Source organism: Haliaeetus albicilla, chromosome 16 (genome assembly GCF_947461875.1).
Source record: "Haliaeetus albicilla chromosome 16, bHalAlb1.1, whole genome shotgun sequence".
Classification (NCBI taxonomy): domain Eukaryota; kingdom Metazoa; phylum Chordata; class Aves; order Accipitriformes; family Accipitridae; genus Haliaeetus; species Haliaeetus albicilla.
In genome coordinates, this window is record NC_091498.1 from 25,106,423 (window position 1) to 25,132,892 (window position 26,470).

At 36.8% G+C, this 26,470-nt stretch overlaps 1 long non-coding RNA gene across 1 annotated transcript in view; it reads left to right on the top strand.

The window, feature by feature from the left end:
• The window catches only part of LOC138689296 (uncharacterized), a 214,383-nt gene that overhangs the window by 183,093 nt on the left and 4,820 nt on the right, over window positions 1-26,470 (top strand). The window contains exons 13-18 of the long non-coding RNA XR_011328179.1: window positions 14,964-15,048; window positions 18,644-18,743; window positions 19,999-20,120; window positions 21,276-21,350; window positions 24,020-24,123; window positions 24,927-25,037. This is a non-coding gene — a long non-coding RNA (uncharacterized lncRNA). The remainder of the gene's footprint in view (window positions 1-14,963; window positions 15,049-18,643; window positions 18,744-19,998; window positions 20,121-21,275; window positions 21,351-24,019; window positions 24,124-24,926; window positions 25,038-26,470) is intronic.

Here is a 26,470-nt window from a genome sequence, read left to right on the forward strand (position 1 = left end):
TGCTTTGATCATTCCCTTCTCTTTTGCTCTTTTTAATTACTTTTCATAATGTCTCTTCTTGCACTGTTAGAGAATTTTTGTATTTTTCAAAGCTTGTTCCCTGTGCTTGGAGTCCAGTTGTCCCCTCATGCCCGTTCTGCAGTTGAGAGCATCACTCTTTTGGAGTCAAGGTGTGCCGGTGTACTACTGTGGGGGACACACTAGGTCTTCTGCATCAGGGCGGCAATTGTCTTTGACTTTAAACTGCAGCTGAACCCATTGAAATTACCTGAGCTGACAGCCCTGTGGATGCCAACAGTATGCCTTAACGTACCTGTTAACAGTTCCTCATCCGCTTCCTAGATTGCCAAAAAAGGGACCTTGTAATCCATATGTATGTGTATAGGAAATCTGTGTATATGTGTGTGTGTATAAACCCTTTTATATATATTACTTGCTTGGTTTAAATGAAAGGATACATATGGACTTCTTTTTAGGGTGAAATTATTTGGCTGACAGGATTTGTGCTTCTTTCTGGTCTCCACATTTTGTCATAACTGGGAATACGGCATTTGTGTTATATAAATGCTTTTTAAATTTTGTTTTTAGCACCGTATTACGTTCCCATGGCAAGTGAAGTACCAGCAAATGGTCTTTGAGAGGAGAGATATACATACATTGTGTTTTCTAATCCTTCCACTCCTTGCCCTAAAATGTGTGCAGTATGATCATGTGCTATTGAAACAACTGATATTTTCCACCCTAGAATGTGTGCCAGTGGCTGGTAAAATAATCTCTTTATGCCTCTCTTATATCCCATAAGATTATTGTGGTAAGTATTTGGAATTAAACACCAGGATATCAGTTTTAACATTCTCAGTTGATTCAGAATCCTCATTGTAAGCTGCTATATAGTACCTTTTCATATATTACTTATTATAATAGCAGAACTATTCCAGTAGGACATCATGACTACAGCTTATAGGAAATTATATGGATATCTGTGACACAGAGTAATATATAGAAACCTGTCATATAGAGAAGGCAGACTTGATAGATCTCTTATTGTATTTCTGTATTAATGCAATTATAGAGGATAGTTTCTATAGAAGATGCTAAAGCTTATTGAAAGACAGTGAACGGTAACTATTTTAACCTTGGTTCCATTTAGTAGAATTCTAAATAGGTCAATTGATCTTGTAATATTTTAAACAGGTACTGCTGTCTTTATAACTTGGTTGTCTTCAACATCTTTTTTTCAGGGAAGAGAGTCTTTTTTTTTTTTTTTTTAAATAATTAACTGTCATCACTCCTAATGCTTTAGGTTTCACATTTTTTTTTCTGAATACCTGAATTGTATCATTTATGTAGTCAACCTGTTAGACACGATCCAAGCTCACCACAGTACAGTCTTTCCCAAAACTTGTTACTGGGGGAGACAGAGGAATGCATATATAAACATTAAAAACAGTGGGTCACATATTGTCTGGGGTATTTAAGAGCATCAGTTGTGGCGTTCTTGGCTGGAGGCTGGATGGAGGTCTGGATTTGTTGAGAACAGTATCAGGACTCTTGCTGGCTTTGCTGCAGTTATGATCTCACCTGTTACGTCAGTGCTTTAATGAGTGATATGGGACTTGCAGGATTTAAGGGGAAGGTCTGAGCATAAAATTGATCATGTCCGTGTGTGTGCAAACATATCTTCTGTCTGGATATGACATAACGTACATTCAGCTCTACACTTTAATGCAAGGTAACTCATTAAATTGTGGGTTAATCAAACCTGTAAAATTACAGCTTTCATATGTGTAATACATAAGGGGACATCTTTACTCTAATGCCATAAGATCGTCTGGTACATGGGCCTCTTTTCAAACTCTTAACTGATAAAGACTGTCTTTTCTCCATTACACATCACATTTACTCCTCTGAGATTAGCTTTAGGGATATCGATTTGTGGAGAGACTTGTAAAATGAGTCTCTGAACTGACATTACATATTACAATTTTGAGAACACAGTTCTGAAGAGAAACTGCCTTTTCAAAATTCAGCTGCTTTATGAGAGAACGCTTTTCATGAGAACACGTTATTACACCTGGATACAAATTTCAAGTGCAAATTAGAGGGACAAGTGTTCATATTTCTGAGTGCTATTTATCTTAACAGCTATAAAAATTACAGTTGTGGCTGATAATATTGCTTTATTCCTTAATGCCATAAAGAAACAGTTTTGTTGCTTTCCTACAGGAAGGGAAATATAAATTTGTTTTAAAGTAAATAACAAGATTAGTTTTTCACACTTATACTCTTCAGTATGAGTATCAATAATTATAAAGTGTCCATCAGTGTAACCTGCTAATCCTAAATTACTTTTAAAATCCTGTTGTTTAGCAAAGTCTAAATTTCCAATTTTATGACAGACACATGCATATAGATATATAGAGATATGTAAAATAAGGCAGAATGTATTCATTTGTAAACAGAACTTACCTATATGTGTGTCTTAACAGCTTCTACTCTAACATTATAGAATTGTTTATGTAAGGCCTTTTCCACTACAGTATACCACTGGATGATTTCTTGAATTCTATCTAAAAATGTAAATAAGCAATGTACTTTAAGTATGGTAACCAATACAATTTTTTTCATCACTAAGCAATGTATTTTTTGCAAGTACATTTGTTCGTATTCTGAAACTGGAAAAATCCCCTTATGTGCGTTCCCATAGTCAAATGTTTACAAGGGCATAAGGAATATAAAACAAAGACAATTTTTAGGATTTTGTTAAGATTCATGTTTATCACAGTGTGGACAGAAATGCAAAAAGAAGCATTTTCTTATCTATTCCTGTTACATTAGAAAAGTTCATGCCCTGCTCTTAGCATTTTCCAACACAGCTGTAGAGTAGTTTAAAGCCTATTTTTTAAATAAGTGATGCTCAATTTGTCTTTGATGATCCGCATGATTCAGGTGAGATGGGAGCACGGTCGGGCCCTTATTTGCATAAAAATTAATCACAGAAAAATGTAAATTGATAAAATTTTGCCTGGCTTTTCCCCCCTATTCGAGAACCCATGGATGGCTCCCAGAAGCAATCATCTCAGTATGGTGCCGCATTGGATGCTATACAAATGATCACATTTGTGTTGAATACTCACTCATTTAAATGTCAGCACTGATGGGGCGGTACATCACTAGAAAAAATGAAAAATAAATACACAGCAGCTGAAGACCATCAAATCTGTGGGCACTCTTTAGAGATATATGATCTAATGTGAAAAAATTGTAGATTAATTATCCTTTTTCAAAATGGTAATTGTTTTAGTATCACATCAGAAAAAAAAATCTGCAATTTATTTGGAATCAAACAAAAACCAGTAATGTTAAATACGTCATTACATCATTGTGTTTATTAGAAGGCTACAATTAATTCCTGAGGCTCCTTTGGTCTCCAGAACTGCATAAAATGAAACAAAAGAACATTGCTATTAATTTTCAAACACACTCTAATCCTGCAAATAATTTACCCAACAAAAATAAAGCAGTAACAATTCAAAAGTACAAACTTTGTGGTTTTACCTGCAATGTATTTTTTATTTTTCTAAACTACATATTTGCATGACATTGCTGTCATATAATAGCATCTCACAATCCTTAATGAATTTTTCATCTTTTCAAAGGAAGGAAATAATTTTCCTCATGTCATATATGTGTAACTGGAGCACAGATATTGTAGAAAAATTGCAAAAGCTCCCAAGAGTAGGCAGCACAGAATCCAGCCCCTCTTGTAATTTTGTATTAGAGAACTAAACTTGCTTCTGCTGCCTTATGGTGTAAACTTCATATGGGAGAGTAAATAAATTGGATACCCTGGTTATGGCTCCAAATTCAAGTTCCTAACTGAGCTAAATCCAGCAGAGACAGAAGAAATAGCAGTGTACACTTTTTTTTTTTTTTTTAACCTTCTGGCTTTAAGAAGCAATCTCTAGAAAATTATAGCAACACAAGGACTCCTCTAATTTATAATCATCTGTAATGGGTCAGCCACAGTGCATTAGATTAGTGCATTAGATCTTCAGGGGCTGGAATGCAGTGTTTCAGCAATGCAGCATGAGTCTGATCCAAAAGGACAAATTTCAAAAGACATTTTTTATGCCTGCACTGGAGAGCTTTGAATATTAGTATAATGTAGGTTTAAAAAAAAAATTTTTTTTTCCTCTTTCATTTTTTTTTTATTTAGAGGGATCTGGCAGTGGTTGCAAGTGTGAATTATCAGGGACGTGGCCCCACTTTAATTCACATGCCTTACGTTCCATGCCATTTACTGTACCAATATATTAGAAAATGTATGTAACGCACGTTAAAAAAAAACCACCACCATTTCACAGGACTACATCTGACTTTTTGCAACTATATTAAATGCAGAGCAATAGTTCTACTTACAGATAGAATAACGTATTTTATGGGTTTTGTCTTTTGTTGTTAAAGTCCGTGTTTCAAATCCTGTCTGGACTGAAATTGATGGGAGTTTTGCCAGTCATTTCAGTTCAGCAAGAATTTCAGTAAGGGTACATATTATTTATTTTCTGAAAATGTAAGGTAGTTGTAGTTTTGCATGTGAGTAATTGTATTTATATACTGCAAATGATGCTGTGTGGGAACAGAATACATGGCTGATGAAGAAGTCTTGAAGATTATCTGATAGCATAGGTGAGAATGCTGACTTAGTGCCTTTTGTTGTTGTTTGGGGGTTTGTAGGGATTGTATGGATAGGAATTTAACCCCATACTGCAGGGCTGGGGTTGGGGGGAGATTAATATCCTTCACATTGTTCATGTATATAGCTGTCAGTGTTGTTGTATCTTTATTTTTCGTATATCTCAGTTGAGCATTTAGTCTGCTTTTGTCCCCACTGGTCTATTGGGCATATAGATACTTCTCTTCTACTCCACTGTACAACAACCACTCTTCCTCTGACCTCATGCCTACGTATTGTCCGATCATGCTTCTGTCCCTTACTATATTCCTGCTACATTTAACTCTTAAATATTGATCGATATCAACAAGTAGCTACATATGTAATCTGGAAATAATCCACAAGACAAAACAGGTTAGACTATACGCAGCATGGAGGAATACACTTGAGTGTGGAGGAAGCTGTGACGAGGAGCAGGAACATGACTGTATGAGAAGGATGCGATTAGCACGTAAGTGACGCATGGATAGCATATGTGCTACGCACAGTTTACTTGAGAGTATCTGCACCCCAGGTAGTTACTTCGGATTCTGCGTGCTGGGTTTGTTTTCCAAACTCTGTCACCTCTCACTGTTTGACACGTCCTTTCAACCTGACAGAAGCGGGTACATCATCGCCTCTTTAGGTCACCTCCCCACCCCAACCTTATGACTGGAAAACAGAACAAAGCCACACACAAGGCTTTTCTGCTTTCCACAGAAAACCAGGAATGCCAACCCTGTCATCCCCAGTAGGTACTTAAAGACCTGTACCATGCAGGGCAGTGCTGTGGATGCCACGTGACCACTTGCAGATCTGCAGCCTAATGCAGTGTCTCTCCCTCAGCTACATTGGACTTCTCTAGTGGAGGTTATAGCTATGGCAAGAAGTAAAAGGAAGATCTCAAAAAGCAATGGACTTTCATAAAAATTTTCTTTATAGGTAAAAGGGAAAGGATTTTTTTTCTTTCCTTCTCCCTCAACCCCTGCATGTAGAGTCCAAAATACCTTACTTAGTCATGTATATGGAGAAAAGGAGGAGGCTGAGGGGAGACCACATCGCTCTCTACAACTACCTGAAAGGAGGTTGTAGCGAGGTGGGTGTTGGTCTCTTCTGTCAGGTGGCTGGTGATAGGAGGAGAGGAAATGGCCTCAAGTTACGGCAGGGGAGGTTTAGATTGGATATTAGGAAAAATTTCTTTACTGAAAGGATTGTCAGGCATTGGAACAGGCTGCCCAGGGAAGCGGTGGAGTCACTATCCCTGGAGGTATTCAAAAAGCACGTAGACAAGGCACTTCAGAACATGGTTTAGTGGGCATTGTTGACGGTTGGACTCGATGATCTTAAAGGTCTTTTCCAACCTAAATGATTCTATGATATTTGGAGAGATATTTGTAAGTAGCATAATACCAGATATGTGAAAAATACCATGGCTTACAAGTGGAAGGGAAGTATTAGACTCCCTCATATTTCATGAAACGGCTATATTTTATCAAGATTAAACATAGCATATAATTTCAATGAATGGCTTTATTTTAGCTTAGATTGCTTAAAGTCAAGTCTATCTTTTCAAGCCTAATACAAAAAGTGACCTGATTTTCTAGAGCACCTACAGCTGCTGCTGACTTCTAGGCTCCTCTACTAAAGAGTCTTTGAAAATCTCAATACTCTTCACTATGGAATTCAGAGTGCAACTTTAAATACCAAGGTTTGAAAACTTTAGTGTCTATTAAACACATAGAAACTAGAGACAGAAAAAGAAAAAATTGTGCATTGCTCTGTGCAAGCTGAATAACCGAAGAAAAGCATTTGTCCTTGGCAATAATAAAGTCCTAATCTGTTAATTTTTCATACGCGTTTATTAAAGACATGCTGATTGGGCTACTTTGGGTTCACCAAAGTAATTATTATATACAGTATCGTATTCAAATTATATACTGCACTGCAGTTTGCTTCATTGCAGTGTTAGAAAGAATATAACTGTTTCTTGATAGAAGATGGAAGGGTCCTCTTTTTATACCTTAAAAGCTTTTATTTTTAATCCTTTATTTCATGTCTACCTTTCCACACAAGAAGAAATTTGTGTTACTGTCCCCATGTAAGAAGAGCCTTCTCAGAAAATATGGGAGAGAAGTAGGGTTTTTTTTAAAGTAGTTATTTCATAGCTGGTTTTAAAAGAACAGGCATATCTACGTCTTATTCAGAGTGCTTAAGCTCAAATTACCAAGGGGAAAAATACTGCTCTGAAATTCATTCTGCTGTCACCAAAATCAAGTCCAAAGCATGTGGTTACCTTGATATTCTTCATATCCTATTATGGATTCTCTGATGGTTTTTTATCCCCCCTTTCCTCTGGTTGTTGTGAATATACGTACCCAGCATGGCTTGTGGAAGTTTATTATTATCAGGAAGACAGACTGCATGTAATTACCTTCTCTTTTTTGAAAAGAAAGTAAAGGAAGGTACTGTGAGTGCATCAGAAATAGCCATAATTCAGAAACAGGCTAAAAAAAGACAAACACAAACTACCTAGTCTAACAGGGGCTCTGGCAATGCAAAATCACTGCAAATTATAAATAAACAAACTCTGTAGTTGCTTGAATATAACAAACCACTCAGTACAGGTGGCTGGCTGAATAGGTATGTACTTGTTTCCCCCAAGCTACTCAGTCTCTAACACTTCCCCCCAGAAAAGTAGAACTAGATTCAAGGTTTTTAGTAATAAGTAGTCTAATTATATGAAACATATGAATGAGTCATTGAAAAAAATGTAACTAAGAGAAAAAGCTAGAGTAGTTGTTGTTATTCATTTGTCAGGCACTGAAGACTGAAATAAGCTGGTGGTAAAATAATCTAGAAGGACAGCCTGGATTTTTTCAGTATGCATCACAAGCTATAAGCACAAATCCTTTGTGCCCTGACTAGGACCTTCAGAAGTCCTTTTTGGTCCATTTCATATGATCAGGTATGTTTAGGCATTTGTTTTCAGGTTAGGTGTCAGTAGTGATGATGTATTTTAAAGACAAGAAAAAAAATCATTAAAACTGGTAGGAGCCTTCTCATTTCCAAAAAAGGCAGAAAAACTTATAATCCTGATTAAGCTATGAGTACTTAGATGGAATTAGATGGAAGCACATATTAATGATAGAAGTTCCTTACTTCCAGTAGTAAATTATATTATAGCTAGTTTTGGTGAATGACTACCAGGGAGGTCAATGTATATTAACTAACCTCAGCCACTGACTTTCTGACCCTCAAGCAGCCTGCCCAACTCTCTCTTTCCCCTCACACTAGGGAAAAAGCTGGAGAACAGCTACAGACCACAGCATCATGTTCTCTGAGAATTATTATCTTGCTTGCTTGGAAAACAACCCCGCATTTTCCTAGTTTGGATGCTCTGTCTGTCGTATCACTCAGCAAATTTTAGTATGTTCACTTCTCAGAAAGAACTAGGTACCCTGAAGGGGGCTCAGATAGGTGAAGCCAGTTCATCTTTCTCACTGTTGTTCATGACTTTTGTTCAGCTTCTACCAGCACAGTAATAATGAACGTGTCTCTTCTTTTTCTCTTTGAAAGATGCAGTAGTGCAAACAAACCCAAAGAAATCAGACCAGGCTGTATTAATTCCAGCCAGTTTGTGATCAAACGTCAGCAGTCTGCTAGTGAAATCTGCCAAATGCCTACTATGGCTCTGCTAACTGGAGCAGATGTTTTCAAGAGGATCCTTTTGGATGTATTGTCCCAACATGGCTGCATAGGCTGCAGTCAGCTACAGCTAGGCTCAGCCAAATTCAAAATTTGAAGTTTGATTGCCATTGGGCAATTATCCCACCCTCCAGTTCAGTGTGTTTAAATGATTTTTAAGTCAAAACAATGTCACTGCCAGGAGGTCCCGTCTTTCAGACAGTAGAGAGATAGTACGCCAGCACCAGAACTCCAGCTGCTTTTGTCTTAAACAGCAGCCTAATGAAAAGGAGTTACTCTATGCCTGGGTTTTAACTTTTTATAATTCAAACATATCAGATTTTCAGACTGTACTGTGTAGTTACTCTCTGCTAATTACATGCTGTCTCACGTTGATGCCGTATACCTTCTTAAATCACTAGCCCCTTCTTAAATTTTAAGCCAAAATATCTGCAAAGTGGTCTCCTGGCAGTTATTTAGTTGCATGTAATTATCTTTCCCTGTTGGCTTTTCTGTTTTAGCATCCTTTAACTGTTCAAAACTAGTTCCTATGAAGTTAAAGAAAGGGATGGGATGTGTGATATCAATCATTATTCCTGACTGGCGTGTAAGAACTCTCTCTAGCTGCTAATTGGGAGACCGTTCTGCAGCAAGGACAATTAAATACACCATGGTAGCCTCAATATATTGACTTCACACGGGGAAAATAAACTAATGTGTATGGATTTATTTTTTTATTTCCAGGAATTTCAAAAGAATCCTTGATTTCACAAGCACTTGATTTACTCAAGTATGAGAATGTATTTTCTAGTTCAAAAAGTGAATTGCAAAACATGGGTAAGGATTTTTCTTATGGCTCTAATAAAAATATGATGAGAGTTACTGTTAGTAAATAAATTTCACACATATTAAGCCTGGAAATAAAACTCTGGTAGTTTGTTTATAGTTTGCATTGAGGTTTGTGATTTACATATGCATACGTGTGTGAAAGAGATTCAGGGAGACCTGCTAGCTACTCAAAGCATGCGTAATTTTATTTCACTTTCTTTGAGACAGCTACTAAAAAAAAACCCCAAACCACAAACAATCATAACCCTGCAATCTGTAATAAACTGAATACGAAACTGAAATAACGTTAGCTGGCAGTAACGGTGGTTCAGCAGCTGAAGTGTCTGTGAGGCCGCGTTGGGTGAATCACTGTCTCCACCTACTGCTGGCTGCAAGAAATTAGACTGCTAAACCCTCGGTGGCAGGTGATGCTACAAACATAAGAGATTCTGTAATGATATAAATTTGGGTTTGCGTATACATAGTTACTGTAACTGCAGTCAGTAATTCAGTATAGTTTAAAATATGTCAGCTTTTCATTTGTAACACACGAGGTTTATAAATTGGCTATAAAAATTTTCCAGGCGTCGAAGTTTGCCAGCCTCATAGAGTTTTCTGCAAAGACTTTTTGGCATATGTTCATTAATATGTTCATTATTATTAACTAACGTGTTCATTAATAATAACAGGGAAAACTTGACAGAAACTTCACAGAACCATGGAGTACACTCATTGCTGTTGAGCATCTGGTTCAAGAGCCTCTCTCTAGTGCCGTTAGGAACAGAAGAAATGTAAAGATAAGGACTAATTTCCAGCTGATGAAGTATGTAAATCAGTGAGTGGCTGATACATTATAGGCAGTGGTCTAAGTCAGGAGAAATGGGGAGGAGCGCACAAGTTAGTTCAAGGGATTAAAACTGACACAGTTACATTACAACAGCTTCCTAACAGTGAAACAAATATATTCTCTTTTTTTACAACACCTTTTACTCCAATACCAGGTTAAAAATAATTGCAAATTCAGCATTGCCTACATTACCTCCTCCACCTACCTAAAGAACCTTCAAACCTGAAAGGAAATTGTTGTGAAATAGCATTCATTCCTATGAATAAAGCACCTGCAAAGCATAACTTCAGCTTTCTTCTTAAGAGATACTATTTTGCAATAATTCCAGAACCAATAGAAATATGCAGACAAACAGTGAGTTCAACCCGCAACATGTTTTAGGCTTTTAAACACTTGCTCTGAATTCTTACTACAGATTTCAGTCTTGGCTCCGTATACTGAACCTAGCATAACTAATTAGCTGGTCCCCTTTTAAGGAATTAGAGATGCATGTAGGTGTGACTGATGGACCCGTGTGAATTTCTGTGCTTTGATACATACACCAACAGACTCTATTATTTAGCATAAGAGAGGACTGGGAGCTGTTATAAAATGTTATAGTGCTTTAAAAGGCTTAAAACCAGAGTAAGCTTCATGGGGGTTTTGGTGGTTTATTGTAAGTTGTTTTTTTTTAATTGTGAAAGTTATAACAATGAGGAAAATTCATCATAACTGTAATTTTTATGTAACCCACTTTTAGATCTTTGGATAATTTTAAACCCATAGTTTTTTTCTGATTATGACCTGTAACTAATTTACCTAATCTTGCTCAAATTAGATATTGTCACATTTCACCAGTTTTGTAGGACAGTTTATAAACTCATGTATTAACAATTTAAATCAAGATTAGGATTACAAATCTTTGCTATGAGTTAAAATAGGTAGGTTAAATAAGATAAGAATAGTAATGAATTGCTTTTTCTCATTTAAATCAGACTGTGAGCATCGTTTGTATCTAGTTTTACTGGTTATTATAAAAAATATATGTATTAAGTGGAAAGGTTTTGTCCTTATGTAAACCAGGCATTGGGGACAAAAAATTTAGGACAACTCTGTTTTACTGAGTCTGAGTTATGACTCATCAGGAATGTGTAATATCAGCCTCTGAGTATTATTAGGTACTTTCCTACATCCTCCGACCAAAGATAAGTATGTAAAAACAATTAGCTATCACAATGAACATAAACTAAAAATTAATATGAGAGCTTAAAATAATTCAAATAACTTGCAAGGTTCATTTAAATCTGAGTTTCACTGTACCGTCATGTGAACCTTTGGATTTCCCCAAGACTGTCAGGTAATGATACATGGATTAGTCTACAGTGTGTCTGGGCTGAGGATGCAGCTGTTTAATCCTATTGCAATTCTTGCTAGTCTCCTGGAATGAAACAATTAGGTCAGAGACCCTTATATTCCCCTTTCTGGGATTTGGAGAAAGCGCCACTTATTTTCCACAGTATGTGTGAGATCATAACCGCAGGTCTGTCTTCTAACCGTGTTTGTGACCGCTGCTTCCTATTGCAGACGTGTACAACATCAAAGTTTGGGCAGTCTCCAGCAACCCAATTTGGCTAAAGCCTAGTTCTCTGCCTTTCTGTGTGTTGGAAACTAAGGTATTGTCGTGGTTTAACCCCGGCTGGCAACTAATCCCCACGCAGCCGCTCACTTACTCCCCCCGCAGTAGGATGGCAGAGACAATCAGAAGGGTAAAAGTGAGGAAACTCGTGGGCTGAGATAAAGACAGTTTAATAGGGAAAGCAAAAGCTGCGCACACAAGCAAAGCAAAACAAGGAATTCATTCACCACTTCCCATGGGCAGGCCGGTGTTCAGCCATCTCCAGGAAAGCGGGGCTCCATCACGCCTAACGGGGACTCGGGAAGAAGAACGCCATCAGCCCAAACGTCCCCCCTTCCTTCTTCTTCTGCCAGCTTTATGTGCTGGGCATGACGTCCTATGGTCTGAAATATCCCTTGGGTCAGTCGGGGTCAGCTGTCCCAGCTGTGTCCCCTCCCAAATTCTTGTGCCCCCCCAGCCTCCTCGCTGGTGGGGCGGGGTGAGAGGCAGAAAAGGCCTCGGCTCTGTGCAAGCACTGCTCCGCAGTAACAAAAACATCCCTGAATTACCAACACTGGTTTTAGTACAGATCCAAAACATAGCCCCGTACTAGCTACTATGAAGAAAATTAACTCTATCCCAGCCAAAACGAGCACAGGCATATAAATTAGCATCCCCTAATAGAAGTTAGACAAGGCCTTTCATTTCTGGCACCTGAATGTCATAATCGTTTATCTACCCATCCAACTGTATCCCGTACATACACCTCCTTCCTTTGCACTTTGTGACCAAAGTTCTCAATGTTCGTAAACCAAAAGTAGTAGTCTGTAACTATTGTAGTAAGAGTGTGTAAGAGAAAAAAGAATAAGTATACGTTAACGGTTTGTCATACCAAGGACCGACTTACTCATAACAGTAACGTAGGCAAGAATAGTTTCTAAGAAAACTTCAATGAACAAGTGTTTCAAATGGCTTTCTAAATCACACCTTCAAGAATGAACTCCTTTCTAGAGAGAAAGAGAAAATGGTTTAATACAGCAGTTGTTGGTCTGGGTCCTCATCTTGGCCATCCATACCAAAACCAGTATGGTAGGCTCAGCGGGACACCGTATGGACTGATTTTTTCAAAAAGATGTTTGTCTAGTTCTTATTGATTGCAATGGATTGATTTTTAAAAGTCAAGATATAAATCAATCAATTGAAGCAATAAATCCACGTGATAAGGTCAGTATGCAGTATTCATAACCTCACATAGATCAGTTTCTTGTCCACCACACTAAACCTGCAGTATGACAATGTGCACTGTATACGTTGCTATCAAGAATCACCAGGTATCTAAAATAATCTTGAATATATCCACTGTACACACAAAAAAATCTGATGGTCTGAATTTCAGTTTTCCTTCCATGGACAATTTTTTTTTTTGGTTGCTGCAAAACTTTATTTTTAAACAGAGTCAGTTTACAGTTATTTGGCTCTAATGTTAGCAACATTCAAACTGCTAAGAAGAATTGAACTACAGTCACTTTCAAATGCATTTATTTCAAGTGAATTTTTTCTGAGGGTTAGATTTTATGTTCATTTCAATTGTTGACTTTCATTTCTTGCCAAAGTAGCGAATCTCTTCTGAATTTTGCAAAGATATTTGATTAAATTCAACAAACCCAATAAAAAATGAATAGGATAACTAAAGTCACGTTTTCTCAATTATTTCTTTCTGCTTCCAGAAGAAATTTCTTTTACTTCTCTAGAAGTAAAATTGTTCTAGTTCCAGTTACTCTGACCTAGACAAGCGCTAAGATAAAAACAGAAATCAAAGCAAAAAGAAATCTGATATCTGTTTTGCTGAGCCAAAACTAAAGAAATAAAATATATCCACAAAAATTCACTTCTTTTTTGTACCTAAATTGTACAAAAGCTCTAGCTGCTTCTTAGCAGAGTGCAGCATCTTTCAGCTGTTCTGTTTGATCTGCACTGTTGCAATGTTCTTTTGTGAGGCTTTGTGAACACCCCTTGACCCCTTCATCCCATGTAAATGTCATAGAAGTGTATGGGATCTTCCTGAGTTCTTCTTTGATATTTGCTAGCAGAAAGTATTTTAATGAATATTTCCTTAAGATCCTTTACTCCAGATTGTCTTTTATTTTAAAGATGACATGATGTTAAATTAATGTGATAATTTGACTATCACTCTCTTCCTCTACATCTTTCTAATACTTTCTTTAAAAACTTTGAATATCTGGTGTCACAGATACATTATTTTCTGATTTGGAGATCTTATTATTTCTGAGGATTTAACTGAAAGTCTTATATAGCTAAATTATATTTCAGTGAAGAAAAGTGAGGCTCTTAAAGCCTGTAGAATTTCACAGAAACTTATGGAACATAAGGAAACCTCTCTATTAATAAGAAACATGTATCTCAAAGAAAAATATGCCTCAAGTTTAGCTTTGATTCCAGGGATTTCAAGGTGATCCAGGATGAGTAACTGAGGTGCATCTAATGTTTAATGAACTTTTATATACCCAAGATCTATATAGTGAAGAACATGAAGCGAAAGTTTAATATGCTGAATCTGTCTGTAAGTGGTCAGTATAGTTGACTTTATAAGATAACTCTGGGAGAACATTCTATTAAGTCATTTAAGTGATAAATAAAATATAAATTTAAGCACATACGTGAAATTGAGTATACTTCCATGAAATTTCTAAATCAGTTCTATATTTGTGTATCTAAGAAAGGGAGGGGCCTCTTTTAAATAGGTACTGTAATTTAAGTACATTATGGTATCGTTAAGTTGTTATTAGTGGTACTTCAAGCTGATAATACATACCAGCCAATCATTTTCTTTACTATACTATTTAATATTCAATACTTACTTTAACATTTGCTATTTAACACATTAACGTGTGTTTTGATATGTCATGTATTTTCACATCTCAGTGGTCCGTAATGTCAAGAACCTATTTAAAGTGAAGCTCAAAAAGCAAAGCTCGAATGGTAGACCTAGATCAAAATGTGATGCGTGTTCTTGCAAGTAAGTTAAAGTGCATGTGATCAGCTGCAGAATCAGGGTGGTGTTACAGTTCAGGATATGTTTTCAAACTATCTGTGGAAACTATACCCGAGCAGCTCCTTCAGCACATAATGGAGACTTCAAGCTTCATAATCCAGACTTTCAACTTGCCCACCTCTAGTTTCACAATACGTCTGATGAAAGAATGGAAGAACTTTTACTTTAACTACTTAATAATAATTTTCCTTTATAATTTTCTAAGACTTAACTATATTTTTAGATGGCCGTGAGGGGAGAAGCATAAAGGGACAACGACATCGGGCCAGTGGATACATACCAAAGCAGAGGATCCTTTGTGGAGCAAGGTAACATACATATTGCCCATCTTTCCAAATGGATAATTTAATGAGGTAATTGCAGCACAAAAAGAAATAGCATTTATGGTAGTTTGTTTAGTTTATGCTAAAGGTAACAAAGCAGAGTAAACTTAATTTGCTGTACAGACATATCATGTGAAGGTTGCCATTTGAAAAAGAAAAAATTATAATACTCTGTGGTTTTGATAAGTCACAAGAAATATAATGAAGCTTTGGGATTTGCTCTGTTGACCTTTAATGCTGAAACACCAAGTTTTCAGAGAATGCTATTTCCATAACAACATGCTACTGAGTGTTCAGCTTTTTAGAGAAACCTTTTTTCCATTGTTTATTTCATCAATGTTCACCTGTAAATCAGATACTCACCAATAAGAGGTACTTTATTAGCACAGGATGAACTTAGCCCACCAATATCCTTTCATACCTGTAGTACTTATTTGCATTTAACATCTTTGTGTGTTTTTTTTAATATACCCAGTAATCTTAAATTACAGCAACAGCGGTTTTATTGCTTGAAGAATACAGTTCCATTCTGAGACACATTGACATACTTGTTGCAATTAGCAATCAGTAAGTACAACTTGAGTATTTTAGGGTGATGTAACTGGACTCTAAATGATGAAATTTTAGAACTGTATTAAATCTAGACTTGATAGGTTAACTTTCCTCAGTAAAATAATTAATCAGGAATTGAATCAAAAGTTGTCTGCTTGAGTAGGTGACTTATCTGTCAGGCTATGTAGTTTTAGTAGCCTTCACATGCCAATACATCTGTTCAAATAGAGGTAAAAAAATTACGTGAGGGGAAGGAAAGGAGACAGTAATAATTTATGTACACTCAACACTCATTAAAGAAGGGGTAAAATGCCAGTCACATCAAAAACTGTTTAAAATAGCCGAATGCATTTCTAATAGTACTTTCCACCAGGGATGTTGTAGAATCACGTCTGATCATAAAATTAGAAGGTAAAGTATTCTGCAAGACAGTATAACCCGAATCCTGAAAAGACTTAGTTATGCTTGATTTCTGCAAGCTAGGGGAACTCTTTGTGGTAGTGATGTTTAAAAGGCATTTGCTGTGTTTGCAGAATGAAGGTCACACATAAGATGTAATAGATCCCATGGAATGTTTATTTTGAAACTTCAGATAATTTTGCATTTTCATTGCTTCCAAGGTTGAGAAGCTAGAAATATTTTCCTTTGACTGTCAGCCTGTGTGTTCTTGTATATGGGATGTCATTGCTTGGTATAAACATTTACAATATACTTGTGTGAGGTTAACTTTAAATATACACAGCATTCTCTGCAACAGCAGAAATTGAGAAGGTTTGTTGAAGCAAACATATTAAATTCAAGTAATGTTTTGCTCTTTCACTGAAAGCATTTTTACTAGCCACTTGAAGTAGTCCTCACTCTTAATAGCCCATTCACTACAGAAGTCCTCAGTCAAACAGTCTTATTGCTTTATGCATGTGAAACCGCAAGTTTGATGTAATGGAGAGAGAGACAAAAGCAAAGCCATCAGCCACCATTGGATGAGATACCACAAATCTGTTAAAAAGACAGTAAGGAGACAGTAATTCATTTTAATAGTGGTATAAAATTATTTTCTTTGAACACAGTTAACTTTAACTTAAATACATCTTCAACTAGAAAAAAAATCAGTTATCCGTATTTTAATCAGAAACTTACTCTAAAAGCCACAGTGCAAAAGTCATCACTTTTTGATGTAATGAATTAATTTCTTAGTTCAAACAGACATTGAAAATTACCCTTTGAGCATATCTTACCTTGCCAGTGGTTTGCATGTGCCTAGTCTCTTCCTTCAAGTCCTTTCTGTTCGTTTCAGAAGTAACTTCTGGACTTCTGAGCTAGAGTTGATGCCTTCCTTGACATAGAATGTGGAAGCCATACAGGACTTGGGAGGGTTTTATTTTTTTTAATACTTCTTGCTCCATTACTGGTTATGCAGTTCATAAGTGTGAGGCAGTGAATGTGGAAAATAAAAATTTCCAGTCCAAGCTTGTCAGAAAAGTGTTGCCTGTTGGCATAGCTCAGGTTCCTTTGGGCAGTGACTTTTCTGGCTGGCATGTGTGCCTTCCACGCTAACCTAACCAACTGAGGTTAAGTCTGCGGTGGTATTGAGAGAGCTTTATATCCACAAGATTTTAACCTATGGCACCCACTGTGGAAATGCTTTTAGAAGGCGGCCGTTGGTTGGACAGGGACTGAAATGCCGTCTGCACTTCAGATGGAGCAATGCCGGACAATGGGGTTGGAACTGCTGCCTTGAAAATGAATGTTTTTCTCATTTATAGCTTTTGGACAAATAGTTTCTCATGTCTAGCTGTCTTAGTCAAAACTCAGATGACATGTTTGTCACTGTGTTGGTGGCCCTGGAAAGATTAAAAAGGATAAAATAGAGGCTCGTGTGATGTTTTTATTAAGATCATCCTTGGATCTTAATAAAGAGGGGTTTGCAATACTTGCAAAAACATGTGAATTATTGAAATAACTGTCCTTGTTCTCAATTACCTTATTCTGTAGTAACTAACGCACTGACAAATGATTTAATGATGGCCACAAGGACTGTCCTGTCGAAGGTTTTTGCAGCCAGCCATTTAAAATGCACATCAACTCTAAAATAGTTATTTAAATATCTCTTAGCAAAGCACTGAAAACTTACTTGATCCACTATCTTTATGATATTTTTAATCAAGGGGATAAAAGCCCCCACATTTTACATTGTAATTTTATGTGAAGAAGGTTAATGTATATGCCATGAAAAACTTGGAGGTAAAGAATAAGTTAAATACATTGTTTCTCATATTGTTAGCAGAGATGTTACCTTTTGACCTCCCTTTTGAGATTTTTTAGAACATTTGATGCTTCTGATAATAGTTTAATATTACTTTCTTCACATTGATTAAATACACTTCATACATCACTGAACAATGAGTAACATTCAAATAAGGCTGTCCGCTGAACTGCCTGCAAAAATGATAAAGTAAAAAATTAATCTCCAAAGTAAAGTCAAGCCTGAAATTGAAATCTTTGATGCATACATTTCATAATTAGTTCATTCTGCTATATCTAAAATGCAAATACAGTGCTCTTAAAATAATTCAGATCTTCTTGCACGGAGCATTAATGAATTGTTCTAGCTTCTGCACCTCTGACTTCAACAGATTCTGGAGTCATTTGACTTTGTTGTCATTTTCTTTGTTAAGTTGCTGCATTTTCTTTTTTATAAGGTTACTTAAAGTAGTCCTCCGTATCTCTTGTGTTGATCTAACATTTGTTCCAGTCAGTGGATCCACCTACATGTCCAGGGAAAAGAATTCCATAGAGTATATGCAGAATCAAGGCATAAGGACATAGTTGAAAAAAGTCCCCCCATTGCTCTGTCATCAGCCACCTGCGACCATTTTTTAGTGGTCTGACTGTCTGTAGATCTATTGTCTGAACCAGAACAGTGAAATTATCCTGCCACAGCGGGGATTGTTGGGGGTTTTTTTTGCATGTGTGCATGGTTTTTGTTTTGTATTTACATATTTTAGCTTGGGTCATTTTCCTCAAACAGTTAACTTGGCAATCACAGCAGCGTTAAAGAGGTAGAAGCAAGTGTTTGAGAATGGACAGAAATGTTGCCACACCATGTCTTACCAGAAATCTTCTGGCAGGTATGATGCTCTGTTTGCATTCCCGCAGTAATGATCTTGAGTGATAACATAAGAAATAGGACATATTTGTTGTCTTTTGGCTTTTCTAGGCTTAATTTATGTGGAGGCTTTCAAGATCAAGTTTTGAACATATGTCCCCGAATCTCATTTAGATGTCTACATCATCCTCTGGATCTGGATGAGTTCCCATTTTGTCTGATAGTGCTGACTAGTTATCAGGCCAAAACCTTGCAAGATGTTGGGAACTGAAGGGTTGAGTCATAGGTAGTAGCTGTGTTAAAATAATAAGCAGAGAGTAGTATTCTTTCTGTGTCACTTCTAAGACAATAAACTGTTACATTCAAGGGTGACAAAATTGCAAATAAATGATGCAATTTTACTGATGAGCTGAGGGAAAATAAATACTTACATTTTACCCCAAAGGACATGGCCTTCTTCACCATGCAAAAAAAAGTCTTCTGAAGAAAATGTTAAAATTCAGCTTATGAATAAGGAAAATCTTCATTTCATAACATGTGATCTAAGCAAGAAAAATAATTACCAAAAGGAATTTAATGCTTGTGAAAGATCAACGCTCTCATATATTCTGAGAAAACCCATACATAAGCTGATTAAAGCAGAAAGCCAGAAGACTGACTTCCACTCAGCTACGGTACAAATATGCTATCTTACTTTACATGTCTGCTTCTTATTTACCCTGGCTGTAAAATGAGCATTTATTTCACAGATGTTTTCCCACAACTTCACAAAACAGTGCTCAAGATCATGGTGGAAAGCTGTGCACAGCAGGCGGTATAAGTGTTCTTCTTTTAAATATATGTGTAACTCTCATAACATCTGCAAGAGAAAAAGTAAGGATATCAACAGAGTACATGCACAGCAGAAAATTAGAATGAAAATACTTAACAGAGATGGATAAAATAGATTCAGATCTCACTTATGATGTACACCTAGAGTAATCCTGTAATTTTGCTGGTATCTGTGTCTCACAATTAGTCTTCAGGTCTGGGGTTTATGGTACAGACAGAGGAAAAAAGGTGCAGTTGTAACTACATCTTAAAAGTTCAGCATTCTGGAGAATATGAAGTTGGGATAAATGTTCAACATTATCACACTTCCTTCAAAAACTAAGTTTCTTACTGATTTTTGTACAAGTTCATTTTTGTCAATACTCTAGCAATGTTTTGTAGCTAACCCTTTACAGTGGTAACAAAACAGTATCTAGCGACAACTGCATGTGTCTTTGTATTCACAGGTAGTTGTAGAAGTACAAGGCAAGTACAGCTGGAGCCAGGCTTTCCATGGACAGAGGTTCTACTTTTGAAGAAGAAAAAATTAAATAAGGAGCTGGAGGAGGAAACAGAAGAATCATTATTTGTAAGTAATCTGGAACTGTCATATTAAAAGCTGTGATCCATTGATTTTAGCATAACAGAGAAAGATATGTGAAATACTTTAAAGGCAGATACATATAGATTACATACTATTGTGGTGTTTCTACAGTGACTATCCGCAAAAACTACCTTTAATCTAATGAGGCTAATCTTCCTAGACTGCCTTTATGGGTAATGCAGTAATTCAGTGCCCAATGGACAAGTCATAATAGGAAGCCCATTTTTGCTGGTTGTAGATTAGCATCCATAAATTTAGCCTTTGTGAATCCAAGCCTTGTGCACACTCTGATGAGGCTGTGCTGCCCATACTTGTAAACAAGGCATTTTGCTTGTGCCTTTTGGAAATAACACATTATGAACAAAAAATAACAAGCTGGCATCAGTGTTGAACTGTTTGTAGTTTCACATGCTGAGTGATACTGTTTGTCAAATTTTCAAGAAGATATGGATTAAAACTAGAGGGAATTAAATAAAGTATGATTTGGAATCAGGAACTAGCAGAAGACTGAGAAAGAACAGGAAGAATGAGGATGGGGAAGTTAAAGTGGGAGATGTTTAATCAGCAAGTCAGAACTGGAATGAGAGTAAAGAGTGCTTTTGAGAGAACGGGTTAAATTTGCATTAATCACAGATTTTTGCTTTCTTCTTGGGAAATCTAGTTTGCTCCATCTCCTGTCCCATCAGATGTGCGTCTGTAAGAATTCAAAAGCAAAGTTTTGAAAGCAGATGGTTGAGTTTGAAAGACCCACAGTCCTCCTAAATGCAACCAAATTTCGCTAGCCTTCTGTACCTTTATATACTACTTGTGTGTGACTTCTGTTGGTAAAACAAGAATACAGTACAACCTAACCTGAGAGATTAGAAGTGTGCAAGCTAATGGGAAGAAACTGTGAATAAAGCAGAAGACTGTATATGCCATACATCTTATTTGGAGTTGAAGGGGGTTGGTTTTGTACGGAATTTTTTGTTCTGTTTATTTTCTTGGCCTTTAAAAGATTAAATGGTGACCCTAAGTATCTGAGTGAAAAAAAGGAACAGGAAAATTTTAATATACAGGAATATAAAAGCCTTTCTTAGATATTACATATTAGAAATTTAGAAAGAGCACATGTTAGAATAAGATTTTCATTCTTTCCAGGTTCTTCTGTATTGCAGATTCTAAAATGTTTCCACAACAGTCACCTCAGGCCATTTGTTTCATTATAGCATCAAGGTAAGAGCCAAGGATTTTTAAGTAGCAGTGAGAGCACTAAATGCACTATTTTTTCTCAGCAGCCCGGTGGTTAGCAACCCCAACAGTTTATCTCTAACAATTAGAGAAATCACCCTTCGCTCAGTGGCATAATTCCCATAAATCCTTAACCAACCCCGTTATTGAAAAATAAAAGTATTATGCTTGTTTCAACATTTTACCATGTAAGTTCATTGAAATTCATTAAGCTACTCTAGTGTGAAACAGGAGTAGCCCAGCTTTTTCGAAAAACAATTGAATTCTTGTAACAGCAGAGGTACACAGAGGGCAATGAGAATCGGTTGAACAAACAGCAGCTGTAGGAAGTAGCTGCACTTACTGCATGGAGCAACAGATGGCGGCATTTTCTTATCTGTTAGGAGAGTTAAATCTGGGCTCTCACTCCACGAATATTCTAAATCACACATTGACAGTTACTGAAATCCACCACAAAAATAGTTTTTCAGAAACTCGGTGCATAGGTCACTTATGGATAAATGTTAATTTTAGAAGCAGATTACACTGTAAGAAACTCCTTTTTACGTATCCAGAATTTAAATATAAAAACATCCTAGAGCCCTTCCCTGCTAAGGTCACTCTCCGAGATTAATTACTGCGTGGCCTTTGAGCCCAGCAGATGATATGATGGGAAGGAGTAGCAGGAAAAAGGCACTCCTCAACTAACATCGTTAATACAAGGGATTTTACCTACTTAGAAAAGATGCAGCGCACAGGTCCGCAAAAGGTGAAGAGGCTCATTTTGCTCCTTGCTGAAAAAGACTCCATAAATTTCCTGTGCAGCAACTGCACATGTACTTGGCCTTTGCATGTGAACGCGAGGAGGTAGCTCTTAGCAAAATGAAAGACCTCGCACTGACTGCCAAGCCCTTGGAGTGCCCGTAGAAACACATGGTGAGCTACGAGACCGTGACTTCTGTGTATATGCACTGGTTGGTGCCCATGTGAATTGCCATAATTTCTGCTGGCTTGTCCATAAAGCAGACCAACTGGGAGATCAATCTTTTAGCCAGTTTTTATCTAGTATTTAAAATAAATAAAAAGTGAGCCTCTCCTGTCTCTAACATAGAGAGGATAGTAAATCATACGTGGGACTATTACTGCTCCACAGCCAACTTCCTACCACATCAGAAACTACACTGGGTTCTAGTTTCTGGAAAGGAGTATTCATGCGTTAACATACTACTACTGGAGGGAAAAAAAATAATACACACACACACACATATATAAAAATTATCCCTTAGATGAAATCCTGAGTGTACTATAGAGAATGAAAAACCTGCCATTCACTGTAGAATACGTATTTCACCACTTTGCATAAGATACAGTTATATTTTTTCTTTTTCTTTTTTCTTTTTCTTTTTCTTTTTTTTTTTTTAAACAATTCACATACAAAGTCAAACCATAAAGCAGATTCTTCCTTTTTAAAATACAAACACTCCTGGCAAGAAAGTATTGGTGAATTTGATGATAGGGTGGATCCCCAAAAACAAGAATGAAGAATCATTTGAAGATGATGAACTGCAAAAATTCACAAGACAATGACAGCTTTATACTTTCTTTGGAATATTTTCCCATCCAGTTCCTCTTCCTCTGCTTTTTCTGTTTTTCTTTTAAAACCCAACCTTCCTATTCTGTCTCTTTGTTCACAAGTATGCATTATACTTACTTTTCTAATTTAGTTCTCATAAGGAAGTTAGAAACCTGGGGCATAAAAAATAGAGACTCTGAAGACTAATGTTTGTATATAACACTCAGTCTTTTAAGTTCACAGAGCATTTTATCAGCCTGAAATTCAGCTGTTTATTCAGACCTCAACCAAGGCTCCCTACAGGATTTAAGGAAGTGCAACCCAGCAGTTTGAGTTCAGAGACCAGCACATTATAAGCCATGCCTTCCCAGGCCCTGGTTTTGGGAGTGTGGGATTCTGACCTGGATGTTAGGACTGAGGTTACATTAGTGGAAAAGTCACCGGACGGCAGCAGTCACACCGGCTGTGGAAAGAGAATGATGATTGAAAGCGTTATGTTGGCTCATGTTTTAAAGGCTCGGTGTTATGAATGGAAACTCTCTATATTATTTCTTAGAAAATAAATGCAACTTTATAGATGGTTGTCCAACTGTCCTTTATTGTGTTTGAGAAAAAATTGGGTTTAGTGCTTGAACAGGGCCTCAATATTATTCTGTCATTTCCTTACTTTATTAGCCACTATTTCCTGCAAAGAATCTCGCAAATGAATTTGAAGAAAGCTAATGTGCTGGTCTAATGATGGATTGCTTTCAGGACTGATCAAGGTACTTTCTTCCCATCCAGTGAATGAATCATGGTCATTCAACAGTGGACTGTTGGACAGATATGTGAAGTGCTCTTTGCTTTAAAGCTTTCCCAACATAAGGAATAATCTTAGGACCACAATGTCATCAAATAAAAATACTATACTGTTATAGAGGCTCAGATTAGTATTAATATAATAAATCCAGACACTGTGTCCTTCAAAAACAGAGAGAAAACATCAGCATGTATGCACCATTTGCCTTTAATCACAGAGACATACTGAACATGCTCGAAATGCCAATAGTTTTATAGATTGCTGTGCAGTTTACTACTCTTTTCTCTACTTCTTTCCCTTAAGAGATGAAATCTACAGCAGCAGCATGACAGGAGATACATTAAATCAGTCAGTGGACCCATGAAGAGAGAAACTCCATCTTTCTGCAGTAATAACAGAAATTCAGAGTAGGTTTCTTGAACAGAGAAAGGTGTCTGACTCCAATAGCAGCATTCCCTTTGCATCTCCTGTAAACCAAAACAAGCCCACAATACTGAAGGATGTCCAGGACTATATTTTCAAGTTCTTCTATACATTTCTGATACACTAACTTTTCATTGTAGCTCAACCTGTGCAACCATTTTGCATGAAAACTAAAATCCAAAGAAAACTCAGCAGAGTGCACCTGTTTAAATACTTATTTATTAATTTTAATAAGAAAATGGTTTTGCTTTCCTGAACCCCTTTTGCTTCTTACCCTCTCAAAAATAGAACTGCATGGTCTTTCATTTTTCTTTTGTAGGATCCAACATCCTTTTGTCTTCATATCAAATCTTTTATTTTTCAGAGATAATGCCTATGGATGTGATTACCAAAATACTTAGTTTTGAGCTGGCTGCAACAGTATGTGTTGTATGAACTGTATTGCTGCAGAATTGCTGCTGCAATTACACTGTAGATGCAGTTTGTATTTAGCAAGGCAAACTTCCATTGTATTATAGAATCATAGAATTGTTTAGGTTGGAAGACACCTCTAAGATCCAACCATTATACTCACAACCATTCTGGTGACTTCTTTTAGAGAAACTGAGTACAGTCGGGTTGCTCTTACAGTTAATGTTGGTAAAACTGGATGTTAATAGGAATAGTGGAATGTACAAATAACATTAGTAAAAATGTAAAACCGCTTTCTTGTTCACATCATGCAGAAGCAGCTGTAATCTGTATGTTATCAGGATGTAAAGAATAAGAACTAACTTCATTAAAATAGTTTTTCTCAGGTTAATATGGGAAACAATGCCACCTTCTCAAGCTATTGATGATACTCCAAAGTATTCATTGCTCAGAGTCCGGGTGGGCATCAGTCTGCTGGTAGGAGGTGGTAAGTGATTGCTTTTGTGTCACTTGATTTTGTGTTTGCTGAGGTTTTTTCTCCACTTAGTATAGTGTCTTTATCTTGACCCACAAGGTTTTCCTCACTTTTCTTCTTGCAAGTCTCTCTTCCATCCCGCTGGGTGGGTGTGAGTGAGCAGCTGGGTGGGGGCTTAACTGCTGGCTGGGGTCAACCTACCACCACCTGTTTCAGATGTGGTACAGTAGAAGAATATAAACCACTCCAACTTAAATTCCCTTTAGACTCACTTAGACTTACCTCTGAATTTGACCTAGTGATTTTTGGTTTATTTTATTTTTTTTAGTCCTAAAGCAGTAGGTTGCATTTTGCGAAGTCCTAAATTCTATGTGGTTACCTATTCATATTTCACAGAACAGGCTGCCAGGCAAGACGAAGGTGGTGTTCAAATGGCTTTTTTATCCCTTGAAGGTCTGATGTTATTTTGAAATGTGAACTATATTATTTTATATACTAGTATTTTATTTAATTTCTGTTATTGTACAGCACTTAAAGAATGCTTTCCATGGTAGAAGCAGACTCTTCTACTGCAGTATAAAATATTGTGCCTTTAAAAATAACAACTGAGAATGCCAAGGAAAAATAGCAAGGGGTTATGGGTTTTTTAGTATAGTAATATGATATGGTGCAGGGCATGGATCACATGTATCTGACACAGTGATATAGAGAACAGAGTCCGTCACAAATATTTCCTTCTCTTCTAGTCTGTAAAGATAGCCGCCACTTAGTAATTGTGAAAATCCCAGGCAGTGAAAACCTGTGACCTTCTGGGGAGACTCAAACAAGAAACTTTTTAGGCCAGACTGTCTTTTCAAACTTGTTCATTCCATCAAAAATTTTTAACTCCTTCTAATTCCTTAACTTTATAACATATTGACATTTTTACATTTTCCTTTCATAAACAGAATTTTTTACTGTAGGAAAGAGAAGGAATGCTCATTAATTTGGGGATGAACTGGGAAAGCAGTACACTTAGAGATACACCAGAACTGCATTTTAGAAACTCCCTTGTCCATTAAAAAAAAAAAAAGAAAGAAAATAACTGCTCCTATCATTATACAATTCAGTCTCCAGAGCAAAAACAGCAAATACTCATCTCACACCCTGAGAACAGACTTTTACGTACATTAAGTAACCCTTCAAAGGACAAGAAGAGAGAGAGAAAAGAGTATGTGTGCAGGGACAGTCCTTTGTTGCTAAAGACAGTTAAAGAGAATTGGACATGTTACCACTTATTTTTGCACCTGAGATTGTACTGCAGTGATGGTCGGAGCCTAATGACAGAGGATTCATGAATTCAGAACGCAGAATGAGTTTTTGCTTTTAAAAAAATTTAGCTGAACCAATGGGAGCTTCATAGCTGAGTCAGCGTTACTTTGTGCTACACCAAATTTATTGTCATT